This window comes from Cololabis saira, chromosome 17 (genome assembly GCF_033807715.1).
Source record: "Cololabis saira isolate AMF1-May2022 chromosome 17, fColSai1.1, whole genome shotgun sequence".
In the NCBI taxonomy this organism is placed as follows: domain Eukaryota; kingdom Metazoa; phylum Chordata; class Actinopteri; order Beloniformes; family Belonidae; genus Cololabis; species Cololabis saira.
The window spans coordinates 23542177-23555395 of NC_084603.1; the positions used below are offsets into that span (position 1 = coordinate 23542177).

Consider the following 13219-nt stretch of genomic DNA (forward strand, 5'->3'; position numbering starts at 1 on the left):
TGGCCGCGGGGGGTACTGCACCGCGACCAAATGGAGAGACGGAGAAGTCCGAAGGATTCGTGACGACGTCACGGGTGCGCCGTGTGCTCTGCGTGTGTGTGACGCAGAAGTATACCCGCACCTTTAAGCTTAACAACACACTTCTATGTACAAGTGAAAAGGATGGTGTTGCATTTCAAAATGTTGTAAGATAAGGTTATTTTTACTTATCCAAATGAAGGCCATCCCGTAAACCTGGATTTGTTGCCATGCTCCCTGAAATATTGAACTATTAGCCGCACATTTCCATCCATGTTGTCTGCTGAAAGAGGTCACATGTCTCACCTGCCCATAGAACATGCAGTGCTGTCATCTGAGTTGTTGCTACATTGGGTGTTTGGGCCTTGTTGTGATTTTCAAAAACAATAAATGATTCTTACAGTTATGTAATATCAGACAGATAAAGTGATGCTTTTGGAGTCAGCCATTATTTGAGGAACTGCACATCTCTGTGTGTATATACTGTGTATATATATATATATATATATATATATATATATATATATATATATATATATATATATATATATATATATATATATATATATATATATACATACATACATACATACATACATACATACATACATACATACATACATACATACATACATACATACATACATACATACATACATACATACATACATACATACATACATACATACATACATACATACACATACATGTACAGGTATATAGAGCGAGACAGAGAGAGGGAGAGGGAGAGAACAATTTATCCTCCCCCAACTCCCTCTGGGTCTTGATCACTTATGGAATTTTGGCCCAGATTGTAACTTTGTCAAATAACTGGATCATTGCAACATAAGCAGAACAGTGGTCTTCCCCTAGATCATGGGAGTCCTCGTTTTTTGCTTTTGCTGTCAGCATGCTTTACTGCAACTGCCAGCTATCTTTCAAACCATTTAACCCTCTAACAGTAGCAAGAAAAAAAACAGCAGGAGGGATGAAAGCTGTGGTGCACAAATATATTTCAAATTTATTTCACTTACCAAGTCATCAGGCATAGAAGGAGCAAAGGGACCATAGATTTGCTGGACGAAGGGGAGAAGCATATACATATTAAATGGGAGTGGAAATCAAGATCTGTGCAATGTACACTTCTTAGAGGGAGAGAAGGTGGTACCAAGAGCAGCAATGGTTAATTTATGTGTACAAGGTTTGAGTCACAAATCCATTGCAATGCCATCTTCATTTCTTGTTTTTGTCCTCTGTCTGACAGTCCCTTAGCGTATTATTTCACTTCCGCATCCGCATTGTCTAGAGGCATAAGAATGGTGTCCAACTGGCACATCGACTGATGGAAAGAGAATCAGTGAGTAATTCTTCACTGTTTTTTAGTAAGAATCAGATAATTAGCTTGTAAAATGCACTCAGCATTTTTTTTATAAAGTTTATGCTTTTAGCTGAATTCCTAGAATACATTAAAATGGTTCTCTCATCTGTTATTCTGTTTATTAAAGAACTGCCCTTTTAAGCGCATAATGCTTAAATCATTTCATTAAATCCTTAAACCTTTAAGCATGGGCTAAACCTTTTTACAACAAAAGAATACAAGTTTCTGTTTAAAATATATAATGCAGCTTTCTCTTTCAGTTTTTTTAGAAAAAACAGGTCTGTAGGGGCCTCAGCTTTGTGATGCCGTGTAGTGCATTTTGCAAATTGCCTTATTTGTAATACTTTTAGAATAATTTCCCATGCACCGCAATGCTGGCTCCAGGCCTGGAAATTTATGATAATGTAAATAATTTGTTTAAATTTTCGCCAAAAAAATTGTGTGAATTGATGCACGGTCTAAGTGTCAAACATAAGCTTGTTCATGTCTGACAATGATTTCCTCGAGGGAACTTCTTAATTTTCCCACCAGCTACTGCTACACGAATAACAAAGCCGATTTCACAGCAAAGTCACTCCTACGTACTCCTTTGCTTCGTTTAACAATGTTACATAAAAATGCACAGAGCCTGAGAAAGGGCTGTGTTACCCTATACTCATTAACAAATCCTGGCTGGTGGTGATTTGAAAGTACGGAGTTTTTCCTGTAACCCCATCAAACTTTAAAATGATGCTGCTGATGTAATAATTGGCCAAGATTTCAAGACCTTTGTACTGTGAGAAAACCGAAGGGGACTATCAAACTGAGCTAAAAGAGCTCCCCCTTTTCTGCACAAAACAATTAAATGAGGTTAAACTGGGTCCAGTGAGGGTTCTTTTCTTTCAAAGCATATGTCAAAAATCTTAACCTTTTACACCCTGGTGATTATAATTAACCAAACCATATCAGCTTTTATGAGGCTGCCTATTCAGAAAATGCCAATTTCTCTTTTTCCGTTTATCTTTTTTGTTATCTTTTTTTTCTTAAGTCCAGCTGTCAACTCAAGTGGTTAGGTTCAGTCTGTAATTATATACTACAAGACAATTCATTTTAGAGTACTTTAAATGGTGAGGTCAGTTCCCTTTTAATAGTGCTTTGAGACAGATAGCAGGAGAAACCTCCTTAAAACGGGAAAAAACGTCACACAAAGCCACATAAAGGAATAACGGCCATCTGCTTCAGTCAGCTGAGGAAAACAGAAGTAATGACAGTATTAATGATACACAGAGCCCTGAAAGAAAACAAATAAAAAATCATATTAACCCTCTTGCAGTCAAGGATTTTACACATCAGGACATAAAAACAACATCAGATGAACAGTAATGCAAGACATACTACACTGTCAATTTTTCCAGAATAATCTTTTCAGAAGAAAATAAACTAAACCATGTAATCTGCCTACTGTAGGTAGCAATCAGACCCAGCGTGATTCCAGTGAGAGAATATTCATAAAAAATGAGTAGGGAGAAACAATAATTGCTAACAAAGATGTTGGTATCATCATCAACATGCAGCTCAGAGATATCTGCAGAAAGACACAAGGACAGGGATCAAAGTGCCCTTTACTGACAATGCAATCAAAAGGAAATTCAGCGACATGCCAGATGGCTTTGGAGTAGCGCTCTGCTGACATGTGTCTAATGGCAACAGCTGCACACAGGCAGCCACTTAAGACATTAAGTGGCTTAAAATATTTTTTTATGAGTGGTCAACATCAAGGACTATTACTGGATTCAAGACGTTAAATAATGAATCCTTAACAGAAAAGATTGACTTGAGAATAAGAAAGAGGTGTTTAAAGCTGCATTAATGCAGCTTTAAACACCTCTTTCTTATTCTCAAGTCACTAGTACCAAACCACCTCCTCTGTGTAAACTATTTGCTCCATCCATATATCTGGCAGGAGATAGAAACCATAAATAGCCATTTACAGGGATAAGTGGATGATATACTGTAGGGGCTGATAATACAGGTGTGCCATGCTAGTTTTTCCTGTTGCTTAGAGTGCCTTGGGCACAAAAACACAGCTGGAAACCACTGGTGTAAGAGGCAGTAGACATCCCGTCTGTCTGAGATCAAAGATATTTTCTGGTCACAAACACCTAGAAGGTTCCTTAGAGCAATTCTGGAGGGCAGTGTCAGTCACAGCTTTATCTGGCTAGATTATGTGATTCACCGGTATTTTATACAAAAAGCACAAATTTGACTTCCGGCTGGAACAAAAACAAAAAAAAGATTTTCCGAGCTCCTATGAAGTATTTCCTGAGCTTCTATCCAGTCGTGCTTGCAATGAGTTTGCCTCTTTCTTTACTGACAAAATTCAGAAAATCAGACAGTCAGTCAGTGCTCTGATGCTAGATGGAGGATATATGCCGCGTCTGTGCCCGCCGAGAGAAACCAAGACACAATTTTGTCCAATCACTCATAAGAACCTGGATGACATCATACATCACTTGAATCCAACACACTCGGCCAACAGGGTTTTTTAAAGTCGTTGCATATTGTATATCCTCAGATCTTCTAGACATTATAAATACATCTCCGCTTTCAGGTATCTTTCCTCAGTGCCTAAAAACAGCATTAAGCCACTTTAGAAAAAATAATACTCAAGACAGATCACTTATGAACAGCTAGAGGCCGGTATCAAACATCCCGTTTCTTAGATAGAAAAAGCTGTTTTTCAACAGCTGTACCTTCTGACACTTCTTCTGACACTAATTGACTGTTTTCATGTCTTCCAGACAGGTTTCCGGCCACACCACAGCACTGAGACAGCTCAAGTAAAGGTCCTTAATGACATCCGCTCCGATACAGATAGTGGCATCATTTCAGTCCTGGTCTTACTGAATATCAGTGCTGCATTCGACATAACATCTTGATAGAGCGGTTGAGGAACTGGGTGGGACTTTTTGGCACAGCACTTGCCTGGTTGGAGTCCTTTCTAAAAGACAAGGACTATTTATTGTCATTAGGTAACTACAAATCAGAACTAACAAAAATAACGTGAAGTTCCTCAATGTTCAGTTCTGGGGCCTCTGCTGAGTAACATCTATATGCTCCCACTCAAATCATGAAAAAAAGTGTTACCATAACTATGCAGAAAACACAAATCAATATAACCATCTCTCCAGTACACAATAATCGAATTCAAACATTGATCAAATGCATTGATCAAATTATAGAGTGGATGTGGCAGGATTTTCTTCAGTTAAATGAAGACAAAACATAAATAATAGTGTTTGGAACTGAGGAAGAAAGATTAGATGTCAGCACTTCAAGCAGTGAAGCTACAAACCAATAGCCAAGCCAGAAATCTGGTAGTGGTTCTGAACTCAGACCTGAATTTTAATAGCCACATTTAGACAGTAGTGAAGTCAGCCTATTATCACCCAAAGAGCATATCATTGATTAAAGGACTGATGTCTCAGCAGGACTTACACAAACTTGTTCTCAGAGGTCGCCCTAAAGAAATCCATCAAACGGCTTCAGTTAGTCCAGAACACTGCGGCCTGAGTCCTCACTAACACGAAGAGCCTGGACCATATACTGTAACTCCAGTTCTTAAATCTTTACAATGGCTTCCTGTCTGTCACATATTAGATTTTAAAGTCCTGCAGTTAGTTTATAAATTTCTGAATGGTCTGAGAATCATGAAACACTGGACGGGATGTTGTTCTGTCCGTTGTGCCAATGGATGGTACTCACATGAGGTTAGCCTTGATGTTGAGAGTGGCATGGGAGCTGCACCTCGGGGAAGGAAAGATGTAAATTTGGGACACATCATCAGTCGTGTTCCAACGAATCATGGGGTGTTTCGGCCTTTCATCACTAGACACCCTCATCAATGGTGGCCAGCGACAGGTTAATTACGCCCGCGCTTGTGTCCCATGCCCAATCAAATGTTGTGTAGCCCATGGGACTATGCAAGGCAGGGGCGTCCTGTTCCCTGAGTCAGGCCTAGAGCTGACCGCATACCTTGTTATCCCTCCTCCTGGAGGCCAAAATACATCTCTGATCTCCTGATCCATTATGAACCAACCAGAACCCTCAGGTCATCAGGGTCACGCTTACTTTCTGTACCCAGAGTTAGAACCAAAGGCAGCTTTCAGCCTTGATGCTCCTCACCTGTCACACAAATTCCATGAATGCACCAGGACTGTTGAAACTCTCATTTCCTTTAAGTCAAGGTTGAAAAACATTTTATTTACTGCTGTATTTCAGTAATCAACCATAATGCGCTATATTTCTTGCATCCCGTTTGTTTATTTTAGTCTTAACTAATGTCTGTCTGTCTTTAATTTTTGCTTTTAAACTATTTTACTTTTTAATGCATTTTTTTTTAAATATTGTTATGTAAAGCACTATACAAATAAAGTTGCCTTGCCTTGTAGTTTGACTTACTATAGGTGAAAAGCCTCGGAAGGGCTTATAAATAAAAGGATTAGTGGTGCCTCCACAGTATTTTATAGCCGCACATCATTTTACTGCACTGTGACCATATTGCAGTAACTTTGGAGAGCAGGCCTGTTTTGTAAAGAAATAAAGTGTTTAAAAGAAGAGGCACAAAATCTCTCATCGAACATATACGTGTTTTTTAGGTTATACAAAACCACATAACATCTGAACATGACTTTAGTCATTTTAAGGTCATTTTAATTTTTTCACAGTGGGATGATACTTGATGGTTCCTAAATTAATGTTTTGTTTATTTTTATTAAAGTTCTTTATATCTCATAAAGAGGAGGTCAGTGATTCAGAACATAAGGTCAACTTTTTCATGGAATAAAATCTGGATGTCTCTTTTATTATTGAACAAAATAGACATTTTAGGTTTACAGTGAAGACCTATGCTCTACCAAAGATTATTGCATTGACAAACATCCCAACACCATGATTATTTTATGTTACTTTAAAAATTGTATTATCGTGTATGGTTTCCAGTCTGTCAGACATAAAAGCTACGTCTCTGTTGAACAATGGAAGTCATGACAAATAATGACAGCCAATTTATCAACTCCGTCTTTAATCCCCTGGACCCAGTCTATCTGAAGAAAATGTCCAATAACCAAGCAGAAAACAATCTCCTCCAGGTCATGCCTTTCACATATAGCATATTTCAAGACAACATTTCAAATACAGAGCATTACTTTTTGTAGGTGTTTTTAGTCTATCGCTGTAATTTCACATTCCACATTTTGGCACACAGTTACGTAACCCACACAAAATGACCCTCTCTGTTACTGTCTCGTCCGCCTGCTGTCGTCCAAATGGACAAAGTGAAGGGTGAGTTATCAGTCAAAATGATGGGTCTGTGCTATCTATTTTGTGCTACACTGACATGTCACTGCCTTTGTTCGCACTGGCCTGATTTTCGGATAGACTGAAAATGCCCCTCATCTCTGTTCTGCTTGAACCATATGAATATTTGAGCTGCACTGATAGGAAGTCCGATCTTGGGGCACAAGTGCTGTAGCAGCTATATGACATCCTTCAGTTGCAATCTGTCCAGGTGGTGCCCAGAAAACAAAGTGGGCTGCATAAACACATGGAAATATTTTGGGGGTAACATTTGGTCATCCCTGGATGGGGTAGTTCTCTGATCAAAGAATATGGACAAATTTCTCTGCAATTGAAAAACATGATAATCAAGTGTTGAGACGATGATGCATAGTTTCACATTTCTCTGCAGCCTCTATACCATCGCAACCCCCCTAAAATTCCTCAAATCCCAAAGAGACTGTGTCCACTCTCCAACAGTGTAAATTAATAAGTCAACAAAAACAGAAGACTATTAAATGTGCTTTATTGAGTATTACAGTACATCTCATTCATCTCAGTCTGTTAATAAATTATTGTATGTGATTGGTGATGATCATATTGATTTATTTTGTTTTCCAGAAATTTGGATGGATAAAAGGGATCATGCTGGCATCAGTCAGTCAGCTCCATTTATCACTTCATTTTCTACACTCATTTCATCATGTTCAGGGTCGCGGGGGGCTGCAGTCTATCCCAGCTGTCATCAGGCAAGAGGTGGAGTACACACTGGACAGGTTGCCACCACAGAAGCCACAAAGATCCATCCACACTCACCCCAAATGGAAATAACCCATTAACCCAACATGGATATTTTTTGGACTGTGGAAGGAAGCCAAAGTACTTGGAGAAAACCCATACAGGAACAGAGAGAAAACAAAAACTCCTCGTGACTTCCTAAAAGACTCCAGCGGAAACCTGAACAAGGAACCTTGTCTTTCCGAGGTGACAGTGCCAACCACTACACCATCATGCTCCGTCTGAGAAAACTCATCGCTTGTTTCAAATGTTCTCCTTTTTCCAACCACGAATCCATGCATAAGAATACAAATTGTTTACTATAATCAACAATATACCCAACAGCAGCTTTTTCAGATCATGCTTTAATTCTATTTTATTTCATAATATTTACAAACTGAACATCTTTTGTACTGCCACACGGGAATAACATGAAATCACTGTGATCACTTAAATAAACTGTTCACAGAATTTCACGGTCGTTGACGTATGTCAATAAATTTAAAAAAGCAAACATATTTGCATTTCTTAGCAGCGTGCTATCTTACATCTGTACAACATGTACTACTCTAAAAACCATTGAAGTGTTTGACATTTTATCTGAATTGAATTTATTTGTATAATCAAAAAAGATGTATTAATTTTCTATTTCTTAATAGTTTTTATTTCTTAGTAGCATTAGTGTTTGGGGGTGTTAATTTGGGGAATTCAGTTTAGCCTTGCATGGTTCTGTAAATGCAAGGCTAAACTGAGTCCTGTAAATTCTGGTTGGGTTAAAATTCCTCAGGTTTGATGTCCTGTACATTCTGGTCGGTTGAAAGTGTTAAATTATACCTAACGTACTACCATGTGTGGGGTGGGAGGTAATGGGAGGCGAGGAGAGAAAACGGTTTTACTGTGCTGTTGGAGGTGCACAGGCGCACATGTTGTCAGTTACGTGAATGGCCATACACATACAGCACATACACGTTTATGTGAATGGCGACCATTAAAGTGTGGAACTGTTCATGTGTTTGATAACAGATTAAAAATGTTCATAATAATGTGGTGATAAATATTTCATAATTCTTTGAATTTATTTCATGTTAAAAGTATAAGCTAAGAATGATTATTCAGTGAGAATTAGTTTACTTGTATTTTATTGTGATGACCTAGTGGTTGCAATGGACCTCAGCCTCCAGAGGAGTGTTGGCAGTGAGCCTGTCTACTCACATCTAAACTGTTCCTGTTACATCTAGCCCAAACCTCCGAAAGCAATGGCTGTAAGTTTAATAAGTGTTTAATAGCAAATGCAATAAGACTGTATCACTTTTATAAGTTTCATAGGATCTGTTAGAGATCGTTTTTCTCTAGATGTTTATTTCCTGCAAGCTTGTTGCAAAGAATTAGTATATGAATGCCGCTTTTCATTTGTGTGAACAATCTAATTTGCATACCAAATGATCGCTATCACTTCTTGATAAGTTCTGTGACTTTTAGTTAAATTTAGTGCATTATTTTGGTGCTGTTTCCTGATGCATTTATTTCCCAATACCAAACTGATGTAGGCTATATATTTTTTCTGTTCCGTTTCACCTTTTCAAGTCACTCTCGGTGCGTCCGAAATGCCATACTAAACAGTATATACTAAAAAGTATACTTAAGTTCGGCACACTTTTGAGTAAATATCAGTAGTATGCAGCGCACCGCTCCGGTCTTTCCCGTTTATCCTGGCCAAAACAAGATGACATTATATAATATTATTATATACGAATATTGTAATATTAAAATTACATAATAATATTATTATAGGCTACTTAATAATATACTTATGACAAATACGTATCACTTAGCAACCAAACACTGCTGGTTTGCTAGTGTCCATCAATCCACACTAATACATTTCTCCTAAATGAATATGGATAGAGCATACTATTGTGAACGTTCTAATGTTTCGGACGCACTAAAAAATCTCACATACTGTTTTTGCATAGTCATTAGGGTGGAAGTATGCAATTTCGGACGCAGCCAATGTAAAATTGTAAGCTGTCTCAAGAAGACTAATTAAAGAGCAAAACGCTCGGATCCTAGCTTGTGAATACGAGTTTGGCTGGGTGTTTACCTACAGTATCTAATACATAGTGTTTACAGTACACTAACTCAGTGGTGGGATTATTGAACTAAAATAAATTCCCTCAGGTTTGAATCCTGTAAAATCTGTTCGGGTTAGAGTCTCAGCAAATGTGTATTTTTTATTTTCATTTTTATTTATTTATTTTTTTCCTCTTGTACAAAAGTTTTGTTCATGCTTTTTATCTTATGTCTAAAGTACTGCGAATCACCTCGTTGTTGAATTCTGTTATAGGAAAAAAACTTGCCTTGACTGGCATTGCCCTGTGATTTGTGCTTTTGGTAAACCCGTTTTTACTTTTCAAGATTCAAGATTCTTTATTGCCATTGCTCATATTTCATCACAAGATATTTCTTGTGTTTAATAGGTTTGTTCTGTCTTAATGAGGCTACCTGATTATCATCATACCTTGTCTGCCTTAACTGTGTCACTGTTGTTGGTCCATCTGTTGTGCCTCTTTGTTGTGCTTCCCTGTGTTGGCCCACCTGTTTACTTCATATTGCCTGTGTTTCAAGAGTTTTCAGTTCTTGTTCTTCTCATTCTTTTCAATTCTGATTTAATAAATTGTAGTATTTAATTATTCCTGCCTCCTGGTTTCCTGAGTCCTCAAACACACGTCTCCTGAAACTTAGGAGACCAGTTGCTGTTCTCCAGTTCCTGGATAATCAGAAATGTTTTGCTATTTACATAGAGTTGTTCTGCTATATTTCCATGTAATAAAGAAGCCATACCTAAAAAAGATGACATCTTGAGGGCACTATATGTTGTTCTAAAAGCTGTATATTAATCTGTTCTGTTCTGTTCACGTTACTTATGCTGTTTGCCCTTGTTAAAGCAGTGGCCGAAAAACCCCTTGATCAAATCCATAATAGTATTTACCCAAATATTTCTCTTAATTATCTGAGTCAGTGCGATGATAATATCTCACTATTCTTTGCATTTATGTATTGGCAGGGCAGGGGTCTTTCTGTGTGGAGTTTGCATGTTCTCCCCGTGCTTCCGTGGGTTCCCTCCGGGTACTCCGGCTTCCTCCCACAGTCCAAAAACATGCATAATAGGTTAATTGGTGATTCTAAATTGCCCGTAGGTGTGAGTGTGAGTGTGCATGGTTGTGTGTACATATGTGGTCCTGCGATGGACTGGTGACCTGTCCAGGGTGTAACCCCTGCCTCTCAGCTGAAATGAGCTGGGATAGGCTCCAGCAGACCCCTTGCAAAGGATAAAGCGGGTATAGATAATGGATGGATGGATGAATGAATATATATATATATATATATATATATATATATATATATATATATATATATATATATATATATATATATATAAATATAGCAGAGATAGTGCATGTTGAAAATTAGCTACCTGGATGAAGATTGAATTATTAGTAAAATGTGTACTCGATCTAAAATAGTTCTATTTCAAAATCTTTGTTTAGTTTTTAAAAAGTAGCAAGAAAATGCTTTTTTCCTATATAAAGAGAAATTGACAGCAAAAGATCTTCTCTTATCCTTAAAGCAGCACAATGTAACTTTTCCACCTTAATATAATATTTCCAGAGTCATTGTGATGGTACATCAACTTACAACAGGTTTAATGTCATGGTCTGAGGGGTCTGTATCGCCTTCACTGGCACTATGTAACTTCGAGGTGGATGGTAGGAACCCTTCCACACTACTGGTAAAGCACTACCGCTTTTGTCCAAAGGAGCCGCCAAACTCAACAAAAGCTGAAAGTTACATTTTGCTGCTTTAAAGAGCATATTGCAGGTTAGAATTTTTTCAAAAATGATACCTGACCTTATGTGAAAATGACTATGTGATAAGTTAATGTAGGATTTAATATGTTTTACAAGACATAAGGGCACTTATTCAGAGGAAAAAGTGGCTGATTTTAGCCAAGTTTTAGCCAAACGCTTTTTTTTTCGACCACCGCGTCATATGACGTAGCACTGGGGAGACGTCTCCACAGCTCTGCCCCATCTGACTGCCCAGACCCGTACACACGTAGCCGGGTATCTGCTAAACCGAAGATATTTTCCTACGTTTGGACCTGTCATCCACATGAAAACGCAAATAAACGAATGTTTAAAAAAACTCCAGGCAAAGGGAAGATTTTTGAAAACTCTGTTTATGTAGATGCGTGTAGACCTGGTGTAGACAGAGACAACCGGAGTTTTGCGTTTTTCAAACGTCACATTATGCTCCAAAACAACAACAAATCTGCTCTGAGTCTGACGTCTAACGTGCGATCCAGAACTGCAGATGATCCACCATCTGTTCTCCAAGCTATTTATTAAATAAATGGTCTCTGCTCTTGACACCATTACACCGACGCGGAGCCTACGCCGTAGGGTACGCGGCGACGCGCAGCAGGGCTGCAGCTGGGCTGCAGCTGGGCTGCGTCGATTAACGCGGCAGCTCCGCGGCGGACACGGGGAAACTCCAGCTTGTTGCCCGAGGAGGAGGCGCAGATCCCGGGGAAGCGGCGCAACAGAGGCGGCCCGGAGGCTGGAAGACCAGATGATCTACAGGTTTGGAATGCTTATGAAAGTGGTCGAAAACGCAGATCTTCGATTCTGTGTGGAAGGTTTTTTTTTTTAACAACGATGTAATGTGGATAAACGAAGGGGGGGAAGTATTTGGTTTTAAAAATACCCGGCTATTTCGGATGCTTTAATCAGAAAAAATGAGAAAATATGAGGCTATAAAGTAAGTATTATAATCTACATCTAACAATGTGGCTTTAATGTGCCGGTTAAAAACTTAAAATGTTCAGTAAAGGAAACAGACGTAAGTAGCTGCTCTTATGTTTACGCCCTCATGTGTGAAATTGTGGGTCATTTAAAGCAGATATCCAGAACTACTGCACCATTTTAAATAGATGGTAAGCAAAAGATTACTCACTCAGGCAAGCCCATATGGGAAGGTCAAGTGTACCTATGCACTTTTCTTCACAGTCATTTACAGTGATATTATTATTATTATCTTTATTATTATTGTCATTATCATGATCAGTATTATTATTATCATCATCATGATCATTATTATTATATCCCTAGAATAATTGTGCTTCATAAAGCCTTGCATTGTGAATATATAAACTTCCAATAGTGCCACATGACAGTAACCACACAGAGAGCCTACAGCTTTTATTACTGAATAAAAGGTAAAACTGCATAGATTTTTTTCAAACTGCATTCACATATATCCTTTTGTGCAGACTGGTCCCCCTGACATTATTTAAGTCCAGTTCAGCCTTCATGCTGATCCAATACTGAATGGACGAATTGTGTCTATAATTCAATTTAATTTTAGTATATCAATATAATAATGTATTTTATAATAATATTATAATTTTCGATGAGGCATGGCTTGAAAATGTGTCAAACAATGTAGAAGCATGTCCTCTGGTGTCCAAACAGCTGCTATGTCTGTGATAAAGAAGTATGTTAAAGACCCTTCCAGTTATTGAACTCAGTTGTTAATTCACTGAGAAAATGATTTTGCTACAAATAAGGCTGCATGGTCTTATGATTGCCAGAGGATAACTCTACAAATCTTTTTTTCTTTGTTCATTAAATGAAGCTCTATGAAAATGTCAATGTGGCTCCGCCCCCA

General features: G+C 38.2%; 1 protein-coding gene across 1 annotated transcript in view; it reads left to right on the plus strand.

Annotated features, from left to right (window-relative positions):
• Positions 1 to 7462, plus strand: part of insyn2ab (inhibitory synaptic factor 2Ab) — a 43133-nt gene extending 35671 nt beyond the window's left edge. The window contains exon 5 of the transcript XR_009784354.1: positions 7334 to 7462. The gene's annotated coding sequence lies outside the window, so the exon portion shown is untranslated. The remainder of the gene's footprint in view (positions 1 to 7333) is intronic.
• The last annotated feature ends 5757 nt before the right edge of the window (positions 7463 to 13219 follow it).